This window comes from Oncorhynchus gorbuscha, linkage group LG16, assembly GCF_021184085.1.
Source record: "Oncorhynchus gorbuscha isolate QuinsamMale2020 ecotype Even-year linkage group LG16, OgorEven_v1.0, whole genome shotgun sequence".
NCBI lineage: Eukaryota > Metazoa > Chordata > Actinopteri > Salmoniformes > Salmonidae > Oncorhynchus > Oncorhynchus gorbuscha.
Genome location: NC_060188.1, coordinates 4,422,100 through 4,437,374, shown reverse-complemented (window position 1 = coordinate 4,437,374; position 15,275 = coordinate 4,422,100).

The following is a 15,275-nucleotide window of genomic DNA, read 5'->3' as shown; positions in this document are numbered from 1 at the left end:
GCTGATGTCATATTTTGGGTAAATGTTCCTAAAACTGATAGTAACAACAAAAAACAAAAATATAAACGCAACATGTAAAGTGTTGGATGTTTCATGAGCTGAACAAAAAATATTGCAGAATTTTTTACATCCCTGTTAGTCAACATTTATTCTTTGCCAAGATAATCCATCCACCTGACAGGTGAGGCATATCAAGAAGCTGATTGAACAGCTTGCTTATTACACAGGTGCACCTTGTGCTGGGGATAATAAAAGGCTACTCGAAAATGTGCAGTTTGTTCACACAACAATGCCACAGATCTCTGAGGGAGCGGGCAATCGCCTACTCATTCAAGGGTTTTTCTTTATTTTTACTATTTTCTACATTGTAGAATAATAAAGACATCAAAATTATTAAAAAACACATGGAATCATGTAGTAACCACAAGTGTTAAATCAAAATATATATTTGATTCTTCAAAAGTTGCCACCCTTGCTTTCTCTCAAACAGCTTCACCTGGAATCCTTTTCCAACAGTCTTGTAGGCGTTCCCACATATGCTGAGAACTTGTAGGCCGCTTTCCCTTCACCTCTGCGATCCAACTCATCCCAAACCATCTTGATTTGGTTGAGGTCGGGGGATTGTGTAGGCCAGGTCATCTGATGCAGCACTCCATCACTCTCCTTCTTGGTAAAATAGCTCTTACACAGCCTGGAGGTGTGTTGGGTCATTGTCCTGTTGAAAATCAAATGACAGTGGGACTAAGCCCAAACCAGATGGGATGGCATATAGCTGTAGAATGCTGTGGAAGCCATGCTGGTTAAGTGTGACTTTGATTTATTTATTCATGACATTGTCAACAGCAAAGCACCCGCACACCATCACATCTCCTCCTCCATGCTTCACGGTGGGAACCACACATGCGGAGATAATCTGTTCATCTACTCCTCGTCTCACAAAGACATGACGCTCGGATCCAAAAATCTCAAATTTGGACTCATCAGACCCAAGGACAGATATCCACCGGTCTAATGTCCATTGCTCGTATTTCTTGGCCCAAGCAAGTCTCTTCTTCTTATTGGTGTGCTTGAGTAGTGGTTTCTTTGCAGCAATTCGACCATGAAGGCCTGATTCACACAGTCTCCTCTGAACAGTTGATATTGAGATGTGTCTGTTCATGCAACTCTGTGAAGCATTTATTTGGGCAGCCATTTCTGAGGCTGGTAACTCTAATGAACGTATCCTCTGCAGCAGAAGTAACTCTGGGTCTCAAAATGCAAATGAATTACTTAAAAATCATTCAATGTGATTTTCTGGATTTTTGTTTTAGATCCCGTCTCTCATGGTTGAAGCCTGCTATAGACCACCCTCTGCCCCCAGCTGTGCTCTGGACACCATATGTGAACTGATTGCCCCCCATCTATCTTCGAGCTCGTGCTGCTAGGCGACCTAAACTGGAACATGCTTAACACCCCAGCCATCCTACAATCTAAACGTGATGCCCTCAATCTCACACAAATTATCAATGAACCTCCCCAAAGCCTTAAACACGGGCACCCTCATAGATATCATCCTAACCAACTTGCCCTCTAAATACATCAGCGATCACTGCCTCATTGCCTGCATCCGTAATGGGTCAGCGGTCAAACGACCTCCACTCATCACTGTCAAACGCTCCCTGAAACACTTCAGCGAGCAGGCCTTTCTAATCGACCTGGCCGGGGTATCCTGGAAGGATATTGATTTCATCCCGTCAGTAGAGGATGCCTGGGTATTTTTTTTAAAAATGCCTTCCTAACCATCTTAAATAAGCATGCCCCGTTCAAGAAATGTAGAACCAGGAACAGATATAGCCCTTGGTTCTCCCCAGACCTGACTGCCCTTAACCAACACAAAAACATCCTATGGAGTTCTGCATTAGCATCGAACAGCCCCGTGATATGCAGCTGTTCAGGGAAGCTAGAAACCATTATACACAGGCAGTTAGAAAAGCCAAGGTTAGCTTTTTCAAGCAGAAATTTGCTTCCTGCAACACTAACTCAAAAAGTTCTGGAACACTGTAAAGGCCATGGAGAATAAGAACACATCCTCCCTGCTGCCCACTGCACTGAAGATAGGAAACACTGTCACCACTGATAAATCCACCATAATTGAGAATTGCAATAAGCATTTTTCTATGGCTGGCCATGCTTTCCACCTGGCTACTCCTACCCCGGTCAACAGCACTGCATCCCCCACAGCAACTCGCCCAAGCCTTCCCCATCTCTCTTTCTCCCAAATCCAGTCAGCTGATGTTCTGACAGAGTGGCAAAATCTGGACCCCTACAAATCAACCCAGGCTAGACAATCTGGACCCTTCATTTCTAAAATTATCTGCCGAAATTGTTGCCACCCCTATTACTAGCCTGTTCAACCTCTCGTGTCATCTGAGATTCCCAAAGATTGGAAAGCAGCTGTGATCATCCCCCTCTTCAAAGGGGGGGACACTCTTGATCCAAACTGCTACAGACCTATATCGATCCTACCTTGCCTTTCTAAGGTCCATCCATTACCGACCATTTCGAATCTCACCATACCTTCTCTGCTATGCAATCTGTTTTCAGAGCCGGTCATGGGTGCACCTCAGCCACGCTCAAGATCCTAAACGATATCTTAACCGCCATCGATAAGAAACATTACTGTGCAGCCGTATTCATTGATCTGGACAAGGCTTTCAACTCTGTCAATCACCACATCCTCATCAGCAGACTCAACAGCCTTGGTTTCTCAAATGATTGCCTCGCCTGGTTCACCAACTACTCTCTAATAGAGTTCAGTGTGTCAAATCGGAGGGTCTGCTGTCCGGACCTCTGGCAGTCTTTATGGGGGTGCCACAGGGTTCAATTGTTGGACCGACTCTCTTCTCTGTATACATCAATGATGTCGCTCTTGCTGCTGGTGAGTCTCTGATCCACCTCTACACAGACAACACCATTCTGTATACTTCTGGCCCTTCTTTGGACACTGTGTTAACAACCCTCCAGGCAAGCTTCAATGCCATACAACTCTCCTTCCGTGGCCTCCAATTGCTCTTAAATACAAGTAAAACTAAATGCATGCTCTTCATCTACAAGACCCTGCTAGGTAAAGTCCCCCCTTATCTCAGCTCGCTGGTCACCATAGCATCACCCACCTGTAGCACGCACCTGTAGCACGCCCTCCAGCAGGTATATCTCTCTGGTCACCCCCAAAATCAATTCTTTCTTTGGCTGCCTCTCCTTCCAGTTCTCTGCTACCAATGACTGGAATGAACTACAAAAATCTCTGAAACTGGAAACACTTCTCCCTCACTTGCTTGAAGCACCAACTGTCAGAGCAGCTCACAGATTACTGCACCTGTACATAGCCCACCTATAATTTAAACCCAAACAACTACCTCTTTCCCTACTGTATTTATTTTATTTATTTTGCTCCTTTGCACCCCATTATTTTTATTTCTACTTTGCACATTCTTCCACTGCAAATCTACCATTCCAGTGTTTTACTTGCTATATTGTATTTACTTTGCCACCATGGCCCTTTTTTTTGCCTTTACCTCCCTTACCTCACCTCATTTGCTCACATCGTATATAGACTTGTTTATACTGTATTATTGACTGTATGTTTGTTTTACTCCATGTGTAACACTGTCGTTGTATGTGTCGAACTGCTTTGCTTTATCTTGGCCAGGTCGCAATTGTAAATGAGAACTTGTTCTCAACTTGCCTACCTGGTTAAATAAAGGTGAAATAAAATTAAAAATTAAAAAAGTGTATCCATGATAAAAAATGACAGACCTCTACATGCTTTGTAAGTAGGAAACACTGCCGATTTTGCAGGTTATCAAATACTTGTTCTCCCCACTGTATAGCCATATTATAAAGTATGTAAAGGCTTGTTCGTTCACATGTCATGAATTCACTATGACATGATATTTGTATACGTTTTTTTAGACTTTTATTATGTAATAGATCATATGGGTTGAAAAGTGTTTTATTAGAAAAGTATGAAAATCAAATTTAATATTATTATTCACGTGCCGAATACAACCGGTGTAGACCTTAGTGAAATGCTTACTTACAAGCCCTGCAGATGCACTCACACCTGCCTGCTGCCCTCACACCTGCCTGCTGCCATTCCTGAGCAAGCTCTGTACTGATGGTGCCCCGATTCCGCAGCTGAATCAACTTTAGGAGCCGGTCCTGGAGCTTGCTGGACTTTCTTGGGCACCCTGAAGCCTTCTTCACAACAATTGAACCTCTCTTCTTGAAGTTCTTGATGATCCGATAAATGGTTGATTTAGGTCAAATCTTACTGGCCGCAATATCCTTGCCTGCAAAGCAATGATGACGGCACGTGTTTCCTTGCAGGTAACCATCGTTGACAGAGGAAGAACAATGATTCCAAGCACCACCCTTCCTTCGAAGCTTCCAGTCTGTTATTCTGGAAGAATTTGTTCTTAACTAGTTAAATAAAGGTAAAAAATTAAATACAAAATACAAAATTCGAACTCAATCAGCATGACAGAGTCTCCAGCTTTGTCCCCGTCAACACTCACACCTGTGTTAACGAGAGAATCACTGACATGATGTCAGCTGGTCCTTTTGTGGCAGGGCTGAAATGCAGTGGAAAAGTTTTTGGGGGATTCAGTTCATTTGAATGGCAAAGAGGGACTTTGCAATTAATTGCAATTCATCTGATCACTCTTCATAAGATTCTGGAGTATCTTCAAATTGCCGTCATACAAACGGAGGCAGCAGACTTTGTGAACATTTATATTTGTATCATTCTCAAAAAGATTGGCCACGACTGTACATAGGTATTCCTTTTGTCCAGATGTGAAAGGGCAGTGTTGAGTGCAATAGAGATTGCATCATTTGTGGATCTGTTGGGGCGGTATGCAAATTAGAGTGGGTCCAGGGTTTCTTGGATAATGGTGGGGTGTGAGCCATGACCAGCTTTTCAAAGCAATTGATGGCTACAGACGTGAGTCTCTGATAGTATAGTATAAGAAACCTCTCCCATTCTACTTGTCTATTATCTTTGTTTAGAAATAGTCATTTGTGTGACCTACTGATTTTCCTTACAATTTATTTTAAGGATTTAGAAATATAGAAATGGTAGAACGAGGAATGTCAGAGTCTGGAATATAAATATATACAATTTGTTTAAAATGTATATGATGGTGTGTCTAGACATTATGGACCGTATATGAATATAAAAGGTGTGTACAGTAGTAGTTATATAGGATGAGCCTTGACTAGAATACAGGGTGGAGTACTGGGTGGTAGACAGCTAGTAACAGTGACTAAAGTTCAGGGCAGGTTACTGGGCGGAGGCCGGCTAGAGGTGACTATTTAACAGTCTGATGACCTGGAGATAGACCACACATTAACCACACAATAAGTATTGTGGTGGCAGCATCATGTTATGGGTATGCTTGTCACCGGCAGGGACTGGGGAGTTTGTCAGGATCAAAATAAATATGAAAGGAGCAAAGCCCAGGTAAAAAGTTAAAACCCACGTCAGTCTTCTGAAAACATAACCCTGGGACATTGTTTAATTTTTGTGAAGGACAATTACACAGATGTTTACACTGCTGCCACCACCAGGCCTGGAGGGCTGGGATAGGGTTTTATGTTTCTGGAATTACACCATTTTCTATGAAAAAGACACACCGGAATGGTTTTCCAAGACTTGTTGAGTGTTCCTAAGTGGTCTGATCTCAGTCCTGACTTAAATGTACTGAATAAAAACATCTGGTTTAAATATCGCTGTCCACCAATGAGCACTTTTGACAAAAACGATGGATGTATTTTGCACAAAGTTGGTGGAATCTTAATGAAACTGTAATGGCTTCCACCAAGTATTAACTTGGACAGGAGACGGACTTCTCCAATTATGATATAAAACAAAACACATTGTTCAACATTTTATATTAAATCTAATCTAATCCCTTTATAGATGTAATTTTAAGGCAAAACGTGAACCAGAAGTTAAAAGGCGTGTAGACGTTCTATAGTCACTGTTCAGCTTTAACTATGGAGTGACCCCATGAAATGGGATATCAGCCAACTCAGTGACAACCACAGAACACAACTATGTATAGTTTACACAAATATTAGCATCTTAGTTCTTATTGAAGGACTTTGACTGTGGTACATCACCTCCATAACCAACCCATTGTGTGTATTGAACATTCATATTGGACTGTACAGCTGACTAACTGGCTACTGATCAACTTATTGTGAGAATTGAACATTCATCATTGACTGTACAGCCTTACCTATAGAGTGTAAACCACCACCGATCACAACTTCCTGTTTCCATCACAGCTGTCGTGAGTTTTTTGTACGGTATGACTTTACTGGCATAAAAACTTTGGATGGAAACGTGGTTAATCAAGCTATATATATCAGCACAGCTAACTGGTTAACACATTTGTATTGTGTGTATTGAACATTCATATTGGACAGCCTTACCTATAGAGTAGCACCACCACCCATCAGCCCATTCTCTTCTTGATGTCAAAGCTGCAGTATATTGTTGCTATAGGAGTTTATGATGAATAATTCTATTTCAAGACACACTAAGATGTCACCATACTATTCATTTAAAGCCCCTCTGTCAGATATAAATCATCAGAGTGGGAAACCAACTGACATGGAAACAATGGAGCAAATGTATCACTATCAGAGGGGTGTATTATGACATCATATAGAACTACTCAGACATTCCAAATATCACTTGATTATCAGAGGGGTGAATTATGGCATCAGATAGAACTACTCAGACATTCCAAATATCATTTACATTTACATTTAAGTCATTTAGCAGACGCTCTTATCCAGAGCGACTTACAAATTGGTGCATTCACCTTATGACATCCAGTGGAACAGTCACTTTACAATAGTGCATCTAAATCTTAAAGGGGGGGTGAGAGGGAATACTTATCCTATCCTAGGTATTCCTTAAAGAGGTGGGGTTTCAGGTGTCTCCGGAAGGTAGTGATTGACTCCGCTGTCCTGGCGTCGTGAGGGAGTTTGTTCCACCATTGGGGGGCCAGAGCAGCGAACAGTTTTGACTGGGCTGAGCGGGAGCTGTACTTCCTCAGTGGTAGGGAGGCGAGCAGGCCAGAGGTGGATGAACGCAGTGCCCTTGTTTGGGTGTAGGGCCTGATCAGAGCCTGGAGGTACTGAGGTGCCGTTCCCCTCACAGCTCCGTAGGCAAGCACCATGGTCTTGTAGCGGATGTGAGCTTCAACTGGAAGCCAGTGGAGAGAACGGAGGAGCGGGGTGACGTGAGAGAACTTGGGAAGGTTGAACACCAGACGGGCTGCGGCGTTCTGGATGAGTTGAAGGGTTTAATGGCACAGGCAGGGAGCCCAGCCAACAGCGAGTTGCAGTAGTCCAGACGGGAGATGACAAGTGCCTGGATTAGGACCTGCGCCGCTTCCTGTGTGAGGCAGGGTCGTACTCTGCGGATGTTGTAGAGCATGAACCTACAGGAACGGGCCACCGCCTTGATGTTGGTTGAGAACGACAGGGTGTTGTCCAGGATCACGCCAAGGTTCTTAGCGCTCTGGGAGGAGGACACAATGGAGTTGTCAACCGTGATGGCGAGATCATGGAACGGGCAGTCCTTCCCCGGGAGGAAGAGCAGCTCCGTCTTGCCGAGGTTCAGCTTGAGGTGGTGATCCGTCATCCACACTGATATGTCTGCCAGACATGCAGAGATGCGATTCGCCACCTGGTCATCAGAAGGGGGAAAGGAGAAGATTAGTTGTGTGTCGTCTGCATAGCAATGATAGGAGAGACCATGTGAGGTTATGACAGAGCCAAGTGACTTGGTATATAGCGAGAATAGGAGAGGGCCTAGAACAGAGCCCTGGGGGACACCAGTGGTGAGAGCGCGTGGTGAGGAGACAGATTCTCGCCACGCCACCTGGTAGGAGCGACCTGTCAGGTAGGACGCAATCCAAGCGTGGGCCGCGCCGGAGATGCCCAACTCGGAGAGGGTGGAGAGGAGGATCTGATGGTTCACAGTATCGAAGGCTTGATTATCAGAGGGGTGAATTATGGCATCAGATAGAACTACTCAGACATTCCAAATATCACTTGATTATCAGAGGGGTGAATTATGATATCATATAGAACTACTCAGACATTCCAAATATCACTTGATTATCAGAGGGGTGAATTATGACATCAGATAGAACTACTTGTTATTATTTATATAATAACCATTACATTTACATTTAAGTCATTTAGCAGACGCTCTTATCCAGAGCGACTTACAAATTGGTGCATTCACCTTATGACATCCAGTGGAACAGCCACTTTACAATAGTGCATCTAAATATTTTAAGGGGGGAGGGGGTGAGAAGGATTACTTTATCCTATCCTAAGTATTCCTTAAAGAGGTGGGGTTTCAGGTGTCTCCGGAAGGTGGTGATTGACTCCGCTGTCCTGGCGTCGTGAGGGAGTTTGTTCCACCATTGGGGAGCCAGAGCAGCGAACAGTTTTGACTGGGCTGAGCGGGAACTGTACTTCCTCAGTGGTAGGGAGACGAGCAGGCCAGAGGTGGATGAACGCAGTGCCCTTATTTGGGTGTAGGGCCTGATCAGAGCCTGGAGGTACTGAGGTGCCGTTCCCCTCACAGCTCCGTAGGCAAGCACCATGGTCTTGTAGCGGATGCGAGCTTCAACTGGAAGCCAGTGGAGAGAGCGGAGGAGCGGGGTGACGTGAGAGAACTTGGGAAGGTTGAACACTAGACGGGCTGCGGCGTTCTGGATGAGTTGTAGGGGTTTAATGGCACAGGCAGGGAGCCCAGCCAACAGCGAGTTGCAGTAATCCAGACGGGAGATGACAAGTGCCTGGATTAGGACCTGCGCCGCTTCCTGTGTGAGGCAGGGTCGTACTCTGCGGATGTTGTAGAGCATGAACCTACAGGAACGTGCCACCGTCTTGATGTTAGTTGAGAACGACAGGGTGTTGTCCAGGATCACACCAAGGTTCTTAGCGCTCTGGGAGGAGGACACAATGGAGTTGTCAACCGTGATGGCGAGATCATGGAACGGGCAGTCCTTCCCCGGGAGGAAGAGCAGCTCCGTCTTGCCGAAGTTCAGCTTGAGGTGGTGATCCGTCATCCACACTGATATGTCTGCCAGACATGCAGAGATGCGATTCGCCACCTGGTCATCAGAAGGGGAAAGGAGAAGATTAATTGTGTGTCGTCTGCATAGCAATGATAGGAGAGACCATGTGAGGTTATGACAGAGCCAAGTGACTTGGTGTATAGCGAGAATAGGAGAGGGCCTAGAACAGAGCCCTGGGGGACACCAGTGGTGAGAGCGCGTGGTGAGGAGACAGATTCTCGCCACGCCACCTGGTAGGAGCGACCTGTCAGGTAGGACGCAATCCAAGCGTGGGCCGCGCCAGAGATGCCCAACTCGGAGAGGGTGGAGAGGAGGATCTGATGGTTCACAGTATCGAAGGCAGCCGATAGGTCTAGAAGGATGAGAGCAGAGGAGAGAGAGTTAGCTTTAGCGGTGCGGAGCGCCTCCGTGATACAGAGAAGAGCAGTCTCAGTTGAATGACTAGTCTTGAAACCTGACTGATTTGGATCAAGCAGGTCATTCTGAGAGAGATAGCGGGAGAGCTGACCAAGGACGGCACGTTCAAGAGTTTTGGAGAGAAAAGAAAGAAGGGATACTGGTCTGTAGTTGTTAACATCGGAGGGATCGAGTGTAGGTTTTTTCAGAAGGGGTGCAACTCTCGCTCTCTTGAAGACGGAAGGGACGTAGCCAGCGGTCAGGGATAAATTGATGAGCGAGGTGAGGTAAGGGAGAAGGTCTCCGGAAATGGTCTGGAGAAGAGAGGAGGGGATAGGGTCGAGCGGGCAGGTTGTTGGGCGGCCGGCCGTCACAAGACGCGAGATTTCATCTGGAGAGAGAGGGGAGAAAGAGGTCAGAGCACAGGGTAGGGCAGTGTGAGCAGAACCAGCAGTGTCGTTTGACTTAGCAAACGAGGATCGGATGTCGTCGACCTTCTTTTCAAAATGGTTGACGAAGTCATCTGCAGAGAGAGGAGGAGGAGGGGGAGGGGGAGGAGGATTCAGGAGGGAGGAGAAGGTGGCAAAGAGCTTCCTAGGGTTAGAGGCAGATGCTTGAAATTTAGAGTGGTAGAAAGTGGTTTTAGCAGCAGAGACAGAGGAGGAAAATGTAGAGAGGAGGGAGCGAAAGGATGCCAGGTCCGCAGGGAGGCGAGTTTTCCTCCATTTCCGCTCGGCTGCCCGGAGCCCTGTTCTGTGAGCTCGCAATGAGTCGTCAAGCCATGGAGCGGGAGGGGAGGACCGAGCCGGCCTGGAAGATAGGGGACATAGAGAGTCAAAGGATGCAGAAAGGGAGGAGAGGAGCGTTGAGGAGGCAGAATCAGGAGATAGGTTGGAGAAGGTTTGAGCAGAGGGAAGAGATGATAGGATGGAAGAGGAGAGAGTAGCGGGGGAGAGAGAGCGAAGGTTGGGACGGCGCGATACCATCCGAGTAGGGGCAGTGTGGGAAGTGTTGGATGAGAGCGAGAGGGAAAAGGATACAAGGTAGTGGTCGGAGACTTGGAGGGGAGTTGCAATGAGGTTAGTGGAAGAACAGCATCTAGTAAAGATGAGGTCGAGCGTATTGCCTGCCTTGTGAGTAGGGGGGAAGGTGAGAGGGTGAGGTCAAAAGAGGAGAGGAGTGGAAAGAAGGAGGCAGAGAGGAATGAGTCAAAGGTAGACGTGGGGAGGTTAAAGTCGCCCAGAACTGTGAGAGGTGAGCCGTCCTCAGGAAAGGAGCTTATCAATGCATCAAGCTCATTGATGAACTCTCCGAGGGGACCTGGAGGGCGATAAATGATAAGGATGTTAAGCTTGAAAGGGCTGGTAACTGTGACAGCATGAAATTCAAAGGAGGCGATAGACAGATGGGTAAGGGGAGAAAGAGAGAATGACCACTTGGGAGAGATAAGGATCCCGATGCCACCACCCCGCTGACCAGAAGCTCTCGGGGTGTGCGAGAACACGTGGGCGGACGAAGAGAGAGCAGTAGGAGTAGCAGTGTTATCTGTGGTGATCCATGTTTCTGTCAGTGCCAAGAAGTCGAGGGACTGGAGGGAGGCATAGGCTGAGATGAACTCTGCCTTGTTGGCCGCAGATCGGCAGTTCCAGAGGCTACCGGAGACCTGGAACTCCACGTGGGTCGTGCGCGCTGGGACCACCAGATTAGGGTGGCAGCGGCCACGCGGTGTGGAGCGTTTGTATGGTATGTGCAGAGAGGAGAGAACAGGGATAGACAGACACATAGTTGACAGGCTACAGAAGAGGCTACGCTAATGCAAGGAGATTGGAATGACAAGTGGACTACACGTCTCGAATGTTCAGAAAGTTAAGCTTACGTAGCAAGAATCTTATTGACTAAAATGATTAAAATGATACAATACTGCTGAAGTAGGCTAGCTGGCAGTGGCTGCGTTGTTGACTTTGTAGGCTAGCTGGCAGTGGCTGCGTTGTTGACACTACACTAATCAAGTCGTTCCGTTGAGTGTAATAGTTTATACAGTGCTGCTATTCGGGGGCTAGCTGGCTAGCTAGCAGTGTTGATTACGTTACGTTGCGTTAAAAGAACGACAATAGCTGGCTAGCTAACCTAGAAAATCGCTCTAGACTACACAATTATCTTTGATACACAGACGGCTATGTAGCTAGCTATGTAGCTAGCTACGATCAAACAAATCAAACCGTTGTGCTGTAAAGAAATGAAATGAAAAATGTGATACTACCTGTGGAGCGAAGCGGAATGCGACCGGGTTGTTGAGTGCGGAAGTTCTATTCAGTAGACGTTGGCTAGCTGTTGGCTAGCTAGCAGAGTCTCCTACGTTAAGGACGACAAATAGCTGGCTAGCTAACCTCGGTAAATTAAGATAATCACTCTAAGACTACACGCTCTAAACTACACAATTATCTTGGATACGTAGACAGCAAAGACAACTATGTAGCTAGCTAACACTACACTAATCAAGTCGTTCAGTTGAGTGTAATAGTTTCTACAGTGCTGCTATTCGGTAGACGGTGGACGTTTGCTAGCTGGCTAGCTGCTGGGCAGATAGCAGTGTAGACTATGTTAGGACGACGAAATACGAAGTTGCAATAGAAGTGCTGACTGTTTCACTTTGTTGTCCTCTTTCTTTTCCTTTTTCTTCTGTCCTTCTTTTGTCCTTATTTAGTCTTCCTTTCTTCTGTTAACTAGATATTTTTTGTTGTTATTCTTTGTAAGCTAGCTAGCTTCTTACAGGAGAGTCCCTAGCAACTGCTTAGCAACAAGTAAACAATTCTGCTAGCAATTCAACTAGCTAAGATAACTGTACAATTTTATGAAAAATAGTTAATTTTTCAAAAGCCCGTCTTTTTTGGTTTGTTCCTGGTTTTGTCTTCTATTGAGTCTTGCAGTTTTCTCTTGATTTTTTCGATGTACTTCACTCTAAAAAAACATTTAAATCTCAATATATACAGGAGCTCATTTTTCAGCAGCTGCTCAATTTAGAAGTAATCAACTCATCATAAAGCCTTTTATCATTTCATAAAAAGGCTGTGTTATTATTATAGGGCAAAAACTAAAACCAGAGTTTGTAATTTGAGAAACAACTGGTGCATGTGCTTTATGAGGATTTCAACTTGTATGTGATTTGTCTAGGCCCTACTGCAACAGAGACAGTAGTGGTCATACCAAGATGGATCATCTGTGGTTATTTCCTCTGGAAGGACTGGCATACTGCATGTCTTCCAGGGGAAACTTGATAGGTTTCTGTGCATCTGGATCCCCGTGGTTTGGTATATGGGAGAGGATGCAGTGTTGAGAGGGGTTGGCTGGGCCGTAAGAGAACAAGACGAGGGACAAGGGAAGGAAGAAAGAGTGATGAGTTGGAACATAGTGACAATGCTGTATTTTTCTTCTTCTAGTATGTTTTTGGAGTTCCTTGACATTGTTGATTTTGTGTTGTACATTGTGTTGTGTTGTACATTTTTTTATTTAAATTTTACCTTTATTTTACTAGGCAAGTCAGTTCAGAACAAATTCTTATTTTCAATGACGGCCTAGGAACAGTGGGTTAACTGCCTGTTCAGGGGCAGAACGACAGATTTGTACCTTGTCAGCTCGGGGATTCGAACTTGCAACCTTTCGGTTACTAGTCCAACGCTCTAACCACTAGGCTACCCTGCCGCCCCGTGTTGTGTTGTACATTGTGTTGTGTTATACATTGTGTTGTGTTATACATTGTGTTGTGTTGTGTTGTACATTGTGTTGTGTTGTACATTGTGTTGTGTTATACATTGTGTTTGTGTTGTACATTGTGTTGTGTTGTACATTGTGTTGTGTTGTACATTGTGTTTGTGTTGTACATTGTGTTGTGTTGTACATTGTGTTGTTGTTGGTAACTGTCACGTGTTTTAAATGATAAAAGTCAAATCTTTGAAAGGAAGGATAATCTCACATTCATGTGTAAAAAAGTCATACAAATGTAGCATGAGTGTCAATCTGTTTGTTTCCGTCATGACAACTCCTTATCACTCGTTATCATGACAAACATGTTTGGCTTGACAATGAGCAATGGGGTTGGGACCAGACTAATGCCCACATGCCACCCTGACAATGATCTCTACTTAGGCCACAAGGGAGTGATAGAGGGCCGTAATCAATCATCTAATGGAGGGTATGAGTCAGTGTTTCCCAATCCTGGTCGTGTGACCCTATGGGGTGGATATTTCTGCTTTTGCCCTAGAACTAACACATTTTCTTAACTTGATTCAACTCATCATCAAGCCTGATTATTTCAACCAGGTGTGTTGGTGATAGGGAAAAAATTATCATTTTGGGTTCCCAGGAAAATAAAGTGTAATTTGGAAAACAATTATGTATTTTTTTTTAAACTAGGCAAGTCAGTTAAGAACAAATACTTATTTACAATGACACGATAGGAACAGTGGTTTAACTGCCTTGTTCAGGGGCAGAACAACAGATTTTTCCCTTGTCAGGATTCAATGTAGCAACCTTCCGCTTACTAGTCCAACGCTCTAAACACTACCTGCCACCCCATGTATGTGCTTAAAGGGTATTCAGACATGTTTGGCTTGACAAGCACACACACATAACTTGGACCAGGCTAATAGAAATGACTGGAATACATGTCCATGCAATATTGTATGTCTTAAACAAGATGAAAGACCCCATGCTGGTAGAGGAATCCATTTTCTATGATCTTAGTTCATTAGTGTCTGACACCCAAACCATACAACCATTCATCTGTCAACATAAAACAACATGAAGGCATTTCAAGCCAGAAAGCCGCGGGTTTATCCTATGGGGAGAGAGTCTGAAATAATAAACTATGTATTAGGAATATAGCCAATATAGTGATATAAACAGCTTCCCTCTCAAATTAATGTCTTGAACCATACATCAATCCAAGTGTAGAATCTATTTTTTTATAGAATCATGGATAGTCCTAGCCTAATTAAAAAACATATACATTTTAACAAAAGATTTTAAAAAATATAAAAAGGTAAGACTGATATTTGGAAAGGTGTAAATAAAGTTAATAATGCTAAAAACAGCTGCTGTGCAAAGATTTCATCAGTCAGCTTGGTATCATATAATAGACGTAACATAGTAAATGAAGATCAGAGTATCTCAATTTGTATGATATGTTACATTTGGTATAGTGACGCATATAACACGAATGTCTAGCGTCCCAAAGGTTGCGTGTTTGAATCTCATCATGGACTTTGGCACTTTAGGTAATTAGCAACTTACTAATGAACTACTTGCTACTTTACAACTACTTAGCATGTTAGCTAACCCTTCTTCTAACCATAACACTTTAACCTAATTCCTAACCTTAACCACCTAGCTAACGTTAGCAACAACAAATTGGAATTCGTAACATATCATACGCATTGCAAATTCACAACATATTGTACGAATTGCAATTCTTAACATATCATACGAAATTGATGATAGATATCCACAAATGTATAAATACCATACCAAATGTTACATATCATTCTAATTTGAACATCCAAGATTGTCCATGTTACATCTAACCCTGAGTCCAGGTTGCATCAGTCCTATTGCCGTAGCTTGTGCAACAAGTGAGTACTGTATGTATGGCTTTATGGTGGATCAGCAGCTATTGGTGAGAGACCTGCTCAGAAGCATAGTGACGTTGTCACGCTATTGTGATATATA